The 16,265-nt window shown below is 39.5% G+C and overlaps 1 protein-coding gene and 1 pseudogene across 1 annotated transcript in view; both read left to right on the top strand.

The window, feature by feature from the left end:
• Positions 1–16,265, top strand: part of COLEC12 (collectin subfamily member 12) — a 190,837-nt gene that overhangs the window by 58,189 nt on the left and 116,383 nt on the right. The window lies entirely within an intron of this gene.
• On the top strand, positions 14,539–15,330 carry LOC116571804 (annotated as a pseudogene).

The raw sequence follows: 16,265 nt of genomic DNA, 5'->3' as shown, positions 1-16,265 counted from the left end.
TACATGCTTCACCATAGATGAACCTTGACTATATTATGCTCAACAAAAGAAATCCTACACAAAACGATCCTATTCGTATGAAATGTCAGAACTGGCAAATCTATAACAACAAAGTAGAGTGGTTGTTAAGAGCAGGGTGGGACAGGAGCTGGAGGACTGTTGGGGGGTATTTGGTTTCTTTCTGGGGTGATGAAAATGTCCTCAAGTTGCTTACAATGATAGTTGCACAACTCTGAAATATACTAAAACCCCGTGAACTCTTAAAATGAGTGAATTATATGGTATGTGATTATATCTCAACCAAACTACTCTGTTAAAAAAAAAAAAGTTAAATGTCAGTCCATCCCTATCAGAACTTTCACAAAGGTGAATAATTGGCATTCAGATGAACAAGAGCTTATATTACAATATAGACAACATCAGCAAGCTAAAAGGAGCAAGGCTGAAAAAGGTAGCTTTAACCTAGGAGAAGCTGGTAATGTTTATTCCAGGGTGCTCTGAATCCCGCACTGGCTGGGATCTGCTCAGGCACCCTTGGTGCCATTTGGAAGAACAAGTGCGCGTTCATGCACTCTCTGGCACGCGTTCCCCGGTGTTCTGTTCTCCATGTGAAAATTGTTGGCTCTGTCAGGTTTGATGACTTTATTATATATTCCCCCTCTGAAGGCAAACACCATGTGAGAAAAACATTTTCAGCTGGAAGAAACAAACCATGACTGTCATAAGGAGAGGGCAGCGAGTCATATTTGACCTCTGTTTTAAAGTAATATGCAAGAAAAAGTATCTTAATGAGTAAAAATAGCTTAAATGGACAAAGTAAAACATAAGAGATCAAAAAGAAAGTATTTTCCAAGACGGAGAAAAACACTGTGTGTGTGTTCTCTTCTGTCAGATCTTGTGCACAGCTTAGAGAACTGCGGTTGCCGTGGGTATGAGACCCAGTGAGATGATTTCAGGATATTGTTTATGACAACTCGAAATTTCTTGCTTTAAGGCAATGTGGAAATAGCATACGTCTATCTCATTTACATAGAGAGACATAATTTTTCAAATAGAAGTTGTTTTTACATTGGAGGTTAATTTTCTTGTTTTTCATACCTACACTTCTATTTTAGCCTTTTCTTTCTCTGCTCTATCCCATCTCCTGCTTCCCCCAACCAAACCAAACCAAACAGTGCAAAGAAACAACCAAAAAAATGTTACTCTAGAAAAAGTTGAGAGTGTCAGGACTGCTAACCACTTCTGGGAATATCATGCCTCAAAAATAAATTAATTTTATATCAAGACTACTACTGATGTTTTATGTTTAACTGCAGTGCAAATATGGGCTCATGTCTTCTATCTGGGTGGCTTTGTTATTATTTTTTAAATATTTTCCATTTGTTGAAGTTCTCACTAAGTTCTTCTACTCTTCTCTCCAGCCTGGTGAGTATCTTTATGAGCATAACTTCAAAGTCTTTATCAGGCGTATTGCTTATCTCTATTTCATTTAGTTCTTTTTCTCAGGTTTTTGTCTTATTCTTTCTTTTGGAGCATATTCCTCTGTTTCCCCATTTTGCCTGACTTTCTATGTGTGTGTGTATGATTTAGGCAGGACGGCTGCTTCTAAACTTGAAGGGATGGTCTTGTGTATGTTTAGCCCGTATGTAGACATTGTGTACTTGGTGAATTTGGCTGGCTGGCTGGAACTATGGCTGGTGTGGGCTGAGGGTTGGTGGTGCACACCATGTTGAGGCTGCCATGGTGGGATGGCTGGAGCTGAAGTGGATGTGGGCCAGGGCAGTTCTGAGGCTCTTTGCACAGAGAGTGCTCTAGAAGGACAGCTGAAGCTGAAGTGGGAACATGGCTTTATTAGCTGTGCACATGGCATATTGTGTCAATTATGTCAGCATTTTCACCCACCACAGCCTTTGCACTGGACCAGCTCTTAGCTAAGGAGTCTAAACTTTCCTCCATTGGTCTCCAAAGTGTAGTGTAAACATGTTCGCTTGATTTTTATCTGAAAAAAGAAAAAGACATTTAAGCTGTAATACTATTTGATATGGACATATGTAAGTATATATAAGTTATAAGTAAAATACATATACTGAAGGACACTTTCTTATTACTTTGTTTCTGATAAGGATGTTTGAGCACAAAGTTTGGTGAGCACAAAGTTTGGTGAGCACTCTCCTTTCTTCTTCACCTTCTCTAATCCTATTCTTATGCTCCAGCCTCATGCTTCATTTCCATTGGTTCCTTGTCTCACCCTGCACCATTAGCATAAGTGAACACAAGCACATATTTGGAGCCAAAAATACCCCAGGTTTCATGAACGGACACAAATTCCCATGAAAACCTGAGGAGAGCCACACTTCCAGAGCCAACTATTCTTAACCACCATTTCAATAGAAGGCCCGAGAGGATACTTAAATAAAAGGAGTGGTTTTATTTTACTAACCAAAAGACTTGAAAGTCGGATACAAGCTAATTGAGTTTCTTCCAGATTTGACCTATGGTTTCTTCCAGTCATGAAAAATCGATGCAGCCTCCATTTTTCCAGATTTGGAGATTTTGATCAATAATTTAACTCTAATCTGAAGATACTTATAGTCAGTTAAATACTCATCAAGAACATATTTTATTTAGATACTATAGGAAAAATTAGAGAAATATTTGTTCTTGAAGAGTTTATGCAGTAGTTGGAAAGAGACTATGCACATAGAGAATATGTATTTTTCATATACTGTATATATATTTCACATTAACACACATACAGAACATTAGCAAATACTCAAGATTATATATGAAACAGACTTGGTTCATCAGTAAAAAGAGATGACTCTCCTCCTAGCAGATGACTGGACCAAATGAACTCTTACAGTCATTTCTAGCTTTCCAAGAGATGGCCTAGGATTTTATGGAGGAGCTAGCAGGAAAATCCCAAGAGTTTGGGAAAAAACAGAAGTCACTTTGGGCCAGAGTACTTGGAGAAATTTTCACAAGCAAGATGAGACTTGAACTCACATTGGAGAAGCAGGATATGCAAAGAACAAAGAGTAGGAACACACAAAACTTAGTAAGTAAGCCTTCTTTGCTCAGGGAACTGTGTGCTGGAGCCATACATTGGCATGGGTTTTTCACTCAGTCCTGCCAGGCTGTTATTTGCCCAAAATCATGGCAGTCAAGTGCCAGAGGCAAGCTTCCTGCCTCTGCTCCTATCCCGTATACCAGTGACCTGTCCTGAGTAGGACAGGGAGGTTGTTTTAGGTCAGCTTAGAAAGTCTGGATGCTATCACATATTGAAACGCATACTGCACTCTCTGTTTTAAGAGCATTAGCCTAGTTGCAGCATATAAATGGACTAAAAGAAAGGAAAGATTGGAATCAGGAACATTTGTGAGGAAATCTGCTGCTGTTACCTAGTTTGAGGTAAATAGGGTGAGGTGTGATGGCAAGGTCTCCAAGTAGAAATAAGCACAAAGAATTGAATCCATCCTGAGCTCAGGAGAGAAGTCAGGGCTGCAGATTAAGATACAGATGTACTCTGTGTAGACGTCATAATTGAGGACTTGAATGTATAATCCATCTCTGTAGGAAATATTGTGGTGATGGAAGATCACTGAGCCAGTATGAATATGGAGGAGAGGAAATGCCAGCCTACATTTCACATTTGGTAACCTCTTCCTCCCTCCTTGTATCATTCTCTGACGGACTCCTTAGACATTCCCAGCACTGAGGAGTACAACACCAGCGCACAGGCTCAGAATCCCTGGGTGTAGCACTTCCATTTCCTAATGATGGTCATCAGAGGCGATATTTTTTATTAGATTACAGACCTTCATTTAAGAGAAGGAAGTGGTAACAGAAATCAGGATGATAATGTTGGAAGAGATTCTAGACATTTAACCACTAGTAGTTCAAGACTCAATTTAAGCATTACATTTCTCAGTCCCTTTGCTGCCTCTTCCCCACCTCCCACAGATTTGGGGGTCCCCTCTTTGGTGCTCCAGTGCCCTCATTCCATTCTTTTATTATGGCATTCCTTGTGTCGAGTAATAGTGTTTGTTACGCTTGTCTGTTCTATAGACTCTCTACAATTTGAGGGGAGAGATTTTTGTCTTGTTCATCCTTATCCCCAGTACCTAATACAAAGTAGGTGCTCAATAAGTGTCTGTGGATTAACTGTCCTTCTGATCCCCTAATGTATTTTCTTCTTACAAATCTGGATAAGGAGCATTCCTGGTTTTCAAATGTATTGACTGAAAGAAATTCCTCTTCTGAATCTGATGAGATATTTAAACATTTGTCCAATTATGTAGATCAAAAGATATTATTTGTCTCCTGATAAGTTGGGTTTAACTACAACTACATAAATAAAAATATTCTTATTTGTCCCAAAGTGAGTTTTTATTGGTGCACATTCACTGGCAAAAGGAAAATATGAACTTGAAGTAGTCTAGACACCCCTTTGGTTAGTGTAGGCTTGTGGACAGTGTCTTCTATGTTCATTCTCATGATGCCTTAGACTACGGTCTATTCACTGTAGAGAACAAGGACTGTGTCTGCTTTTTGTTCGCCCTTATATACCTGGTGTTATCTGCTGTGATAAATTCTTCCATGTGAGCACTAAATGATTAAGTCCATTGTTTCCTGAAGTCTGGTCCTTCACTCTTCAAAGGTGGCCTTTGAAAAAATGCCCTTAGTGTAGGAAAAGTTGCATAGCTTGGCCTTCTGCAGAGATGTGCAATGTGCATAACCCTGTTAAAGTGTGCATAGCACTTTGATGTGTGGCACTCTACAGCCCCATTGCAGAGCCTGTTTGACTTGATCTAACCCACTGTTTCCCAGAATTTTCTGTAATCGTGAGTAGTTTAACTTTTCCAAGATTCAGGTATCTGATATGTACGAAGGAGATCATAAAATTTTATGGTATGTAACTCAAAGAAATGTTGGGGGGCGCCTGGGTGGCTCAGTGGATTAAAGCCTTTGCCTTCAGCTCAGGTCATGATCCCAGGGTCCTGGGATCAAGCCCCGCATTAGGCTCCAGATCTGCTCAGCATGGAGCCTGCTTCCCTTCCTCTCTCTGCCTGCCTCTCTGCCTACTTGTGATCTCTGTCGGTCAAAAAAAAAAAAAAAAAAAAAGAAAGAAAGAAACATTAGAAGAATCCAATGCATGAACATATTGAAAATGCTTTTACGTAAAATTCTATTTAGATGTAATTTAGATGTCTATTAAAATGTATCATTTTCTAGTTATTATTACTGCATGTGCTATTCTCTAAATAGATGGTATGTGATTATATCTCTATAAACATTGTTAGGTAGGTAGGTAGAGAGAGGTAGAGTGATAAAATTGGAAAAATGAAAAATGTTCATACTCTGGAGACCGTGGTTTAGAAAATTTGAGTTGTTGTGACTACTAGGGCCTGATTCTTCTCTGTGCTCTGGGTTTTCTCTCCCTTCCTAGCCTAATTACCAGGAAATTACTTAATTTCCATCCATTTGCTTATTCATTCATTCATTCATTTATACAACAAATACTATTAAGCACTGAAGATGAGATACCATTTTGGTTGGTATAAGCAAATGGAAAGTGCATATGAAGGAAATAAAAAATCACTTAAGTTGTTCATGATTTTGGGGAAAAGGTAGACATGGAAACAAATAATTATAGAACAGTAAGGAATGTGCCATTGCAGATGGACATACAAGCATGGTGGAGTGCACTTGATTCCCAGAGCAAGGGCCCCATCAGAGGAAGGTAGAGAAGTTTGAGTTGAATCTGGAAAAAGTTTCCCAGATAGACAAGGCATGTTAAGGGCAGCCAGTTCCTACTCAAAATTATAATTCCTGCTTCCTTTATTTATTATTCTTCCCTGCCAGTTGCTTCTGTAACTTCCCATAATCATGGCCTTGTCCTTGAACTTCAGGTCTGTTGTTTTATTCTTTCTGTGACTCTTTGGAGAGATTCATTGAAAGTTTGTAGAAGAGGGGCGCTTGGGCTTTTATGGAATGAGAATTTTGGATCTTCCACTGTGTCTCCTTTTTTAATAAAGCACAGCTCAACTTGATGTGTAAATTTTCAAAGTACTGAAAGTTAAAATGACGCAGGTTCACTCAAGATTTTAATATGTTTAAAAATAATAAATAGTTGGCAGAAATATTGGGTATCTAGAAGTTAGAATGAATTTTAGCTCCATGATAAAGTACCTACTCAAATTTGAGGCTAAAAGCTATCAACTTAGAAGAAAAGAATTAAGAGAAGTAAATTATTAATTCATTTGTCAGTCCGGGTTGTAAGAGAATGAGGTTTATCCTGGCACTCTGACTTTACAACATCTGAAATCACTCATGTCCACTTTTTTAGATCCAACAGTATCTCTGTGGCCAAATTAATTTCTTTTTTACATTTATTTAAGCATATAGCTTTTACATTTCAATCTAGCACATATGTCATCTTATCCCTTTTATAATTTTTTTGAAAGTTAAACTCAAAATATATCCAAGAGTTCAAAGCTGAATTATAATCGACTATATACATGTAACATATGTATGTAGACTATAAATTTCTAAAAAGTATATTTCTTCAGAAATATGTGTGCTCTGGGATGACAGGTCAAACCTTTAAATTCTGCTTTCCTTAGCCTTTTTTATTAGTTGCCAGAGGAATATTAAAGATTTATTTTTTTACCCACTTTTGTAGCTCAAACAGTCCATTAAATGAATTAATAGATGAAAAAGAGCTAAAAAAGTGCCTGGCATCTGGTAGGGGCTCAGTCAATGCAAGCTCGTGTCATTCCTATGATTTCTCCAAAGACTTTTCTTTTAACTCACATGCTGTGACATGAAGTATCACCATCTGGGTTGACTCAAGCCACTTACCCGAATCAGAATAAAACTTTTAGCCCTGGAGTCATTTCCTGTCCTTTCTAATTGTGCATAGGAATATACTAAAGAGAGATAACTCCACCAGCTATCAACTAAGCAAATGACTACGAGTTCCTCATTCCATGTGTATGCACACGCACCACCAACGCACTGAAAACTAACTTGAGAGGCTGAGAGAAAAGAGACTACGGAAATAGACTTAAAAAAAAAAAATTGGTGTAAGTGGAGAGTCATGGGACAGGTCAAAATGGGCAGGGGAAAGAATTTTAGAGAAATGAAAATGCGGTGCAGGTGGCCACCCTGAAGCTAATTTAACTTGGGTCATCTCTGATCTCTTCCAGCTGTGAGCACGTGCATGTGGCCCAGTGGCCCAGATGTTCTTCCTTGGTCTTGATGTTGCACAGCCCATAAAATTAAAACAGGATTGGAATTTAATTCTGGGCCTTTCAGAGTCCAATCATCAATATTTAATGGGGCTGTTCTCTGAAAATATAGAGTCCTGCTAAGAGAGGCCCTGGTTTGGGCAAAGGAGCCTCCTCTATTTTCTGTAATTTCTCCTCCGTGACTACTGCCTTCCTTCCTTCACTGCCCTCAACCTCTCCAGTTTTATGCTTCTCAGAGAATTGCTCCTCGTCTCTGAAGCTCCTGGGTCCTGTAAATGTGTGCGCATTTCTAGGTATGAGCTAGAGATCTCTGAAATGCACAAGTACTGTGCAACTTTTTATAGCACAATTAATTGAAGATATTTAATGAGCATGCACTAGATATTTCGACATTGATGACTCAGGCAGCTACGTGAGGAATACAAATGAAACAACGAAGTATGGACCTTGGGCTCAGGAACGAAGCAGTCTGTTTGTATAGGAAAGATGAACACATGCAAGATCATCAAAGAACGGTACAAAATTCTTCTGTGGCTGTTCAGAGCAAAATAACATGCTTCATTGGGAGAGCTATCTCTGGTTGTAACTTTTTTGACTCAGGTGACTCCTGGATAGGCTGGCGGTCAGGCCTGAAAATCCCAGCTGAACACAGAGGAGATCTGCGTCATATCTGTACCAAACTACATGTACAGTGGAAGGCCTCAGATCTAAGTTCTGGAAAGTCACCTTGTCTTTTTTCCTTTGTTACATGCAAAATAAGTCCCTTTTCTCTAGCTAGTCCCCTAGCAGAGCAGGGCCTATTTAACCAGCATTTTCATCACTAAGTAGGCATCTTTCACGCAGTGCAGTAAGTTGACCAAAAGGCAGTGTTATGACAAAGACTTGAGGGCTAGCTGGAGCTCGTTTTGAAGCAATAGTCTGGTTGATATCCTATACCCATTAGTCACAGATTCTGACTTAAATTTTCTCCAGAGACAACACAGACACATGGAAAACCAAAGGGGAGAGGTGAAGAGTTATTAAGAATATCTGACTGCCAGAAACACAGAGTCTTTTTTGGACATTTGCTAGGAGGAGGAGTTGAGGAGTCTAGATTTCAGTCCAAATTTCTGTTGTGTGTTCTCAGAAACAAGAGTGCAAAATTCCAGGAAATTCTTTAGCCTGACCCATCAGAGTAATAGACGTTGTATTTTGACACTTTTTGCATTTGGAAAACAAATGAGTGTCTTTAACTTATGTGTAGCGGCTTACTCATTCTAATGCAATACTCGGATTTTAGAGATCCAGAAGGATTTTTTATCAAGCAGGCAAAATTCTGAGTGTTTTGTCTACCTCTGGATATTCAGGAGAAGATATGTATAACAAGAGACTTCAAATATATGTCAGACATACATATCTATGAATTTACCTTCTCATCCTTTCTCTATTAGACGTTCAGCTTAGTTACATTTTGTGAGTGTTTATAACATGTTCATTATGTGCAAGAGAGTGAGAGTGTGCTAGGTGCTACAATCTTTAAGAAACTCAGAATTCAACTAGGGAAGGATAAGAGGATCATAATATCAGGAATAAGTACTAAATCAACACCCAAAAACTGAATCAGGGAAGTCAGTGAGATAAGAGGCAGAGAAGATTGGACTCGTGTTATGAGCTAAGCAGAGAGGATGAGCCCTGGCCTGGAGCAGAGGCCGTGTAGCGCACTTCCGTGAATGGCAAGTGTTTGGGCTCACGTGGGGGATGTGGGGATGGCCAGGTTGGGAGTTGAAGCAGGAAAAGAATGGTTTAGACCAGATAAGTGGGGTGCAGTGAAGGTGATGTTGCCATCAAAACCCATCTGAAGGGGCCTCCAAGGAAAAGGAAAATTGTGTGATTGCAAAAGAGAGTAAACTTCAAATAGCAGCTTTGGGATGATCATTTTGATGGCAGTGTGAGTAGGGATGTGATGAGAGAGAAGGGGTCAGATGTAGGGGTTTGATTTTGACAGTCTGTTGCATCACACTTGGCAGGTGGTAGTGACAGCCTGAGCTGATCAGGACCATGATAAAGACCCGTTGTGAGAGAGCATGGTCAGGAGAGGCCTTGTGGAGGAAGAGTGGACCAGATGTGGCTGCTCTGACAAGGCAGAGACATAGGGGATAGAAACTTAGACCCCAAGCTAGATCTGGTGCCAGGTTGATGATGAAAGCAAGACAGCCCCCATTAGGGGGATTTGTCATGAACACCCCATGTACTCCATGTATCTTTCTGGGTCATTATCAGCTATTATTGGTTTAAATATCTGCAATTTTAAGCACTATGTATCTTTTTATTTCTTGCATTTTCATACTATGCTTTAACCACTTTTCAGTTGTTGGCACATTCTTTCACAGTTTTGCATTATCAGTGGAAAACATATATTCTAATAATTGCTATTCCTTTTTCTCAGCCAATGAGAATGGCTTCATGATTTATGGACAATATTTTAGTAGTGTTATAGTAAGAGTAATAATGATGATGGCCTCATATATTTGCTGTAATGACTCCCTCTTGGGGTGTGAGTTTGATTTTTGTGGTAGATTTTGCAGAGTTCTAAACCTTTCTTTCTTCTCTTTCCTCATAACTGGATTTAGAATATTACCACCTGCCGCAGGCAAATCTCTTCTCCATCCTTTTAATAAACAGGGCAGACCCGGATTCAGGAAGGGATGGTCAGAGCAGACCTCTAAAGGCTTCTGTTGTCTTCTGTAAGTGGTGGCTGCTACAGTGATGGTCTTCTGGGCTGAGCAGTAACCTGACTTCAGGTCCTCCTGGGGCTGCCAGAATTTTGCAAGAAACCAGGGATTTAGTTACCACAGGAGTCTCCAAAAAAACTGATAGAGCTGCCAGTAACCTTCAGACTATATTAGGTTTCTTGAGTCCATACCAGTCCTGCCTTCAACAAAGCCCCCAAGCATCCTTGGTTGGTATAGGAAGCCAAGAGACAGCCTTCCCTTCCCTTCCCGCCCCTTCCTTCCCTTTCCTTTCCTTTCCCTTCATTCCTTTCTTTCTTTCTTTCTTTCCATTTAAAAAAAAATTGAATTCAACTAATTAACGTATAATGTATTATTGGTTTCTGAGGTCAAGGTCAATGATTCGTCACTCTTATAGAATATCCACTGCTCATTCCATCATGTGCCCTCCTTAACGTCCATCCAATGTCCAGTTACTCCATTCATTCACCCCCTCCCCTCTAGCAACCCTTGGTTTATTTCTTATGATTAAGAGTCTCTTACGGTTTGTTTAAGGGATAGCCTTTCTAAAGTGCTGAATTTTCAAATGCAAGGAAATAGGTGCTTTCCCTGAGGGAGTAGCAAAGTGGACAGTATGTGGTCATTTAAATGATATGACCTGGTCCTTTTTTCCCTTATTGGAAAAAAAAAAAAAAAAAAAAGGAAGTTCAGGCTTAAACAAATGCTGCTTTTTATTTGCAGCCTCCTATTGATGTGATTCAGCATGTTAAGATTGATTTAAAAGGACTATCAGAGGTAAACAATAGGAATGACATAAAGAAGTTATGCAGAACTGACATTAAATTTGAGCATGATCTGAGTATAGTCAGTTCTGCCATCATGCAACATACTGCCTTTGTAGAAACCATCGCACTCTACAAAATCATGGGATAAAAACCACTGGCCAATGGGAAAAGTGGGATAAGGGGCATGGGGCACAACCCTCAAAAACCTTACCACTGACATATTTTTTTAAAAAAGATAAGGTCCTATGAAAAGGTCAGCACAGTTTTATACATGTTAAAGAAACACATGTTAAGAAATATGTAAATACAACAGTAAACATGGCACTTTATGTTGAAGTGTTTGCCTGAGGAGGTTGATACCGGAAGGGTTGTGGCTTGTGAGTTTTTGTGAAGGATGGTTGTCTGATATCAGATGGAAAATTATAACATCACATGTGGATGGGTGTGGCTCACAACACGTGGTGAACTGAGGTAGGGGGGAGGTGCTTAACGTGTGTGCGCATGTGTGTGCACATGCGCATTTTGTGTATTCCAGAATGGCTCAGTTCAGTTGGATGGCGTTTTCTGCATTCGCTTAGTGTTTGTCGCAGAAAAAGCTGTGTATTAGCAGAAAAGTGAAATTCATGTTATACTCCAGTTGTTTTCTAATATATCAAATGGTTTGGAAAGAGTTTGTATTTTCAAAGTAGCCGTATAGCAGAACTGGCTGTAATTTTACCCCTTAACTTTTATATAAGTTTTATATAAGAGACCCAGCCAGGTTAAATGAGGTTTTGTAGTCAGATTAGAAGTTGAAACCAGGCTCCCTTTGTAGTAGGAATGTCCACATACTCTGTTGCTTCTTTTGCTGTATTTTGTAAACTCTTGCTATTATTATTTATTTATTTATTTATTTTTTGCCAGTGATAACATTGTTTTACTGGCCTTAAACATTTTTAACTGACTTTAATGTAGATGCCAGCACTTAACAGAGTATCTGGAACTGAACAAATATTTGTTAGTAAATGAATGAATAAATTAATGAGGTTAGTGAATGGACATAGTCAAGTCCAGGTTCACTGTGGAAACATTTTCAGACCTGAGTCTGAAAATGGCCATGTTTACTGTTGTATTTATATATTTCTTAACATGTGTTTCTTTAACATGTATAAAACTGTGCTAACCTTTTCATAGTACCTTATCTTTTTAAAAAAAGTATGTCTGTGGTAAGGTTTTTGAGGGTTGTGCCCCATGCCCCTTATCCCACTTTTCCCATTGGCCAGTGGTTTTTATCCCATGATTTTGTCTAGACGGACATACAGAAAAGATACATGGGGGCGCCTGGGTGGCTCAGAGGGTTAAGCCTCTGCCTTCGGCTCAGGTCATGGTCCCAGGGTCCTGGGATCGAGTCCCACATCGGGCTCTCTGCTCAACGGAGCCTGCTTCTTTCTCGCCCTCTGCCTGTCATTTCCTCTGTTTGTGCTCTCTCTCTCTGGCAAATAAATAAATAAAATCTTTAAAAATAGAAAAAAAAAGGATACATGTTTGGAGTTAAGGATGGCTCTTACACTCTTCAAGGTTTCTTGGATTGGTTTGGATTTTAGTAAAATGATTAGGAGTATAGGCTTGTGACCTACCACAGACAAGTTATTTAACTTCCCTAGATAAAACTGGTGTCTTCCTCATTGGCTTTCTATAATTGTTAGATAAGATCATATATATATAAATTACATATCACAGTGCCTGGTACATGGCAGTGGTTCAGTAAGTGTTAGCAATTATCATCATCATCATTATCAGTACTACAGCTGTTGCTGCTGCCAATGTGTGTTGGAAGGAACCAAGGATCAGTGAATGTGAGAGAAGGAGCCCTGGTACACTGAGCTGTGGCCTGGTTTTCCCAGCTACTTACTGGAGATCTCCAAACCAGATATGTGGTAGGATGTCAAACTCAACACGTCCAAAGTCAGACTCATTAACTCGTTCCCGATGTACTTCTCTTCATGAGTTCTAACCACTTTCATTGACTTACCCAAGCTAGATACCTCAGTGCTCCTTTCCTCTGTCCTCCCTCCTCCACATCCCATGGGTCATTCATTCATTCAGTTATGATTTTATTGAACACCAGCTGTGTGTCAGGCACTCTCCAAAGTGCCTCATGAAATAAACATGAATAAGGCATGATTCTTGTCCTGAAGAATCTTCAGTGTGTTATGAGATAGAAAGTAGGAAGGAGGGGCACCTGGGTGGCTCAGTGGGTTAAAGCCTCTGCCTTCACCCCAAGTCATGATCCCGGAGTCCTAATATCGAGCCCCACATCAGGCTCTCTGCTCAGTGGGGGGCCTGCTTCTCTCTCTCTCTGCCTGCCTCTCTGCCTACTTGTGATCTCTGCCTGTCAAATAAATAAATAAAATATTTAAAAAAAAAAAAAAAGTAGGAAGGACCTGATCCAAATCTTGCACAGTAGGCCAGTCAAGATAAAATGTGTTGACCAGCTATAAGAGGCCACATAATGCAATCATGGTTCCTGTATTTTGCTACCCTCTTAAGTACAAAGTGGATAACCATTAATGTGCAAAGATGATGAAGGGTATCATCAAGGGATCATTCTATATTTTTAAAATTTGGGTCCTTTGGGTTAAGAAAGCATATTTGTTTTGCCGGGAACACTAGTTTTATTACTCGTTCTCCATTTGGAGTCCTAAAAACATTCTTCCACATGACTGACTATGCAGTAAAAGTTTTCCCTCTCTTTTAGAGTATTCAGTTCTTTAGTTGGATTTGTGTATGATAATCGTTTTCCGTGGTGATATGGAGGTAGGTTCAAAATAATTTTAAGTCAGCTATTAAAAATCTTTTTAATTTAAAGAAGTTTTGAATTTAACTTTAAAAAAATCTTTAAGTTTCTACTTTTTATATGCTTACTTGGACTAATAAACTTAGCTTAATCTATTCACACTCATATTCTTAGTAGTTTTCTCTGTACAAATAAAACCTAAGAGATTTTCCACTCATTGTAAGTTTCAAATGTAACATATAATTGAAAAAGGAACATTATCTTTCAAATGTGCTATAAACAATATATTTATTAATAAATAATTAGTAATTAGGAAAGAGCTCTGGAAAAATAGAAGTTTTCAAAATAGAGATAATTAATAAGCAGAGTTATCTAGGTCCAGAGTCTGTAATTCTCTAAAGGATTTATTTATTGAGCATCTGCCTTGTGCCAGGCCCTGTTCTAGGAGCTGGGGATGCAGCAGTGAGCAAACAACAGCCAACCCTGAGGCAGTTCACATTCTACTGGGAGAGACAGAAAACAAATGAACAAACAATAAACCTGTAATGCCAGGCAGTGATAAGAACTGTGAATTAAAGTAAGAACAATAAGGGCCAGAAGCACTTGTGGGCTGTACATTCCTGGGGATGGAAGCACAGAGCAGCAGGCTGAGGATGGCTTCACCCAGCTCACCCAGCAGGGAAAAAGGTAGGCTGTCTGGGGCCAGGGGACATAGGGACATGGTCTGTGTGGGCACGGCGAAGGCCTGGCCTGTGAAGCCCTTTTTGCCACGCTCCCATGGCCCTGAATTCCTGGGTGAGCAAGAAGAAACAGGGAAAATCCCAGTTCCAGCCAGCAGCCGCATGCCATTAAATGACAACTGAAGGGCGCCTGGGTGGCTCAGTGGGTTAAGCTGCTGCCTTCAGCTCAGGTCATGATCTCAGGATCCTGGGATCAAGTCCCACATCTGGCTCTCTGCTCAGCAGGGAGCCTGCTTCCCTCTCTCTGCCTGCCTCTCTGCCTACTTGTGATCTCTCTCTGTCAAATAAATAAATAAAATCTTAAAAAATAAATAAATAAAAGAGAACTGTATGAAGAGAGTTACTCCCATTGTAGAACATTTGGGACTTCAGATACGCTTTACCTTGAAATCAAGGAATGTAGAAATCAGGACCTGTAAAGAAACCAAGGATATTCGGACTCTGACAGAAGCAACTCATTTGTGAAAGCCTTTCTTCTTGGGGTTTCCTGTGGAGGAGGCACTGGCGCTCACTGAATGACTTCTTTCTAGAGTCTTTTAAAATTACAGATGTGAAGCCCGTAAAGGGAGACCCTGTGTCCAGGGCAATAGGAAGGATCCTTGGCAAAGGAGGAACAACCAAACTCACCAGCGAGAACATGAAACAGACATGGATAGTTTGGGCTGATGTCAAAGTTCCCAATCTTGGGCTCTTTTCAAAACCTCAGATGGCAAGAAGTGCCATTTGATGGCAAATCTTCCATCAAAGCTTTTTGGCAGTATTCGAGCCATGGTTAGCCGAGCAGCAGATCAGTTCTCATTTCAAATCAGAGACATTTTACCTTGAGACTCTAGAGAAAATGATGTCGCCCTCCACACATCGTCACAAGAAACCAGGTGAAGAATTTTTCAATTACTTCAAGCCTCCATCGCTCCTTCCATTCCCAGCCAGAAGCATCAATAGAAAGGAAAGGTTTGATACTATTCACACTCAGGAACTTGGAGAATTTTCATATCTGAACTTAGTGCCATTATTTTACTTACACATTAATTATAATTTATCACCTCATTTTTTTAAAAAGTAGGCTCCACGCCCAATGTGGGGCCTGAACTCAAGACTCTATGTTCAGGAGTTACATGCTCTACCTCATGAGCCAGCCAGGCGCCCCTCGCATCATTTTAAATAAAAGATTTGCATAGTTTATAATTCTTTTACTGGAATGAAACTTCTAGTTTAAACAGACCTTTATGAATTTATAAGTTTATTTATACATGTAAAACTTTTTATACATTTATAAGCATGCCTTGTCTATGGAATGTAGGTAAAAATCATCTCACCAAAAATAAATAAATAAATAAATAAATAACAAGTAAAGGGTGCTAGATGAGACAGATGGGGGTGGTAGGGGATCTCGCACAGATTGTAGGGCTTCTCCTGGCTTGGTTGTTCACTGTGATTTCATTATTCACATAGATTGGAATTAGATGCTCAAATTGACCTCAACCATCACAGTCCTACCTTCCCTTTCTCTCTGGTGCAGATTCTCAGCTAGCCTGTGTTAGTAATGAATCACGTAAGAACATAGCTTTGTTCGCTTGTGTTGTTCACAATCAAATCAGCCAAGTATAGAGGTTGTCTGGTGTGGTACACATTGGTCTAACAGTAGTTTAGCTACTTTGAAATCTGCATCCTTACTAGTGGGGAGACAAAATGCTTTCATTAAGAAAGCACAAACACACAAAGAGATGGTTAACTGTGTCTTGATGTTAGCAAATTTTTAGTCTCAAATTCTACAGCTTCACGATCTCAGAGGGATTTTCCTTCTTACTGTTAAGGAAAAATCACTCCCCACTGCATTTTAAAGAATTAAAAGTTAAACTTGTATGTTAAGAATATTCACTTTGGCCTGTTAAAAACATTATGATTGCCCCCCCCAAAAGGAGGCTTTTATAACCTTTTACATTTTTAAAATAAAAGCCTTCCATCTGGTTAAAAAATATCTTTAAAAAAATTCTTTACTGTGT

The sequence above is a fragment of the Mustela erminea genome, chromosome 13 (assembly GCF_009829155.1).
Source record: "Mustela erminea isolate mMusErm1 chromosome 13, mMusErm1.Pri, whole genome shotgun sequence".
NCBI lineage: Eukaryota > Metazoa > Chordata > Mammalia > Carnivora > Mustelidae > Mustela > Mustela erminea.
Note: the sequence above shows the minus strand (reverse complement) of the source record. Positions and strands in the feature narration are given on the sequence as shown.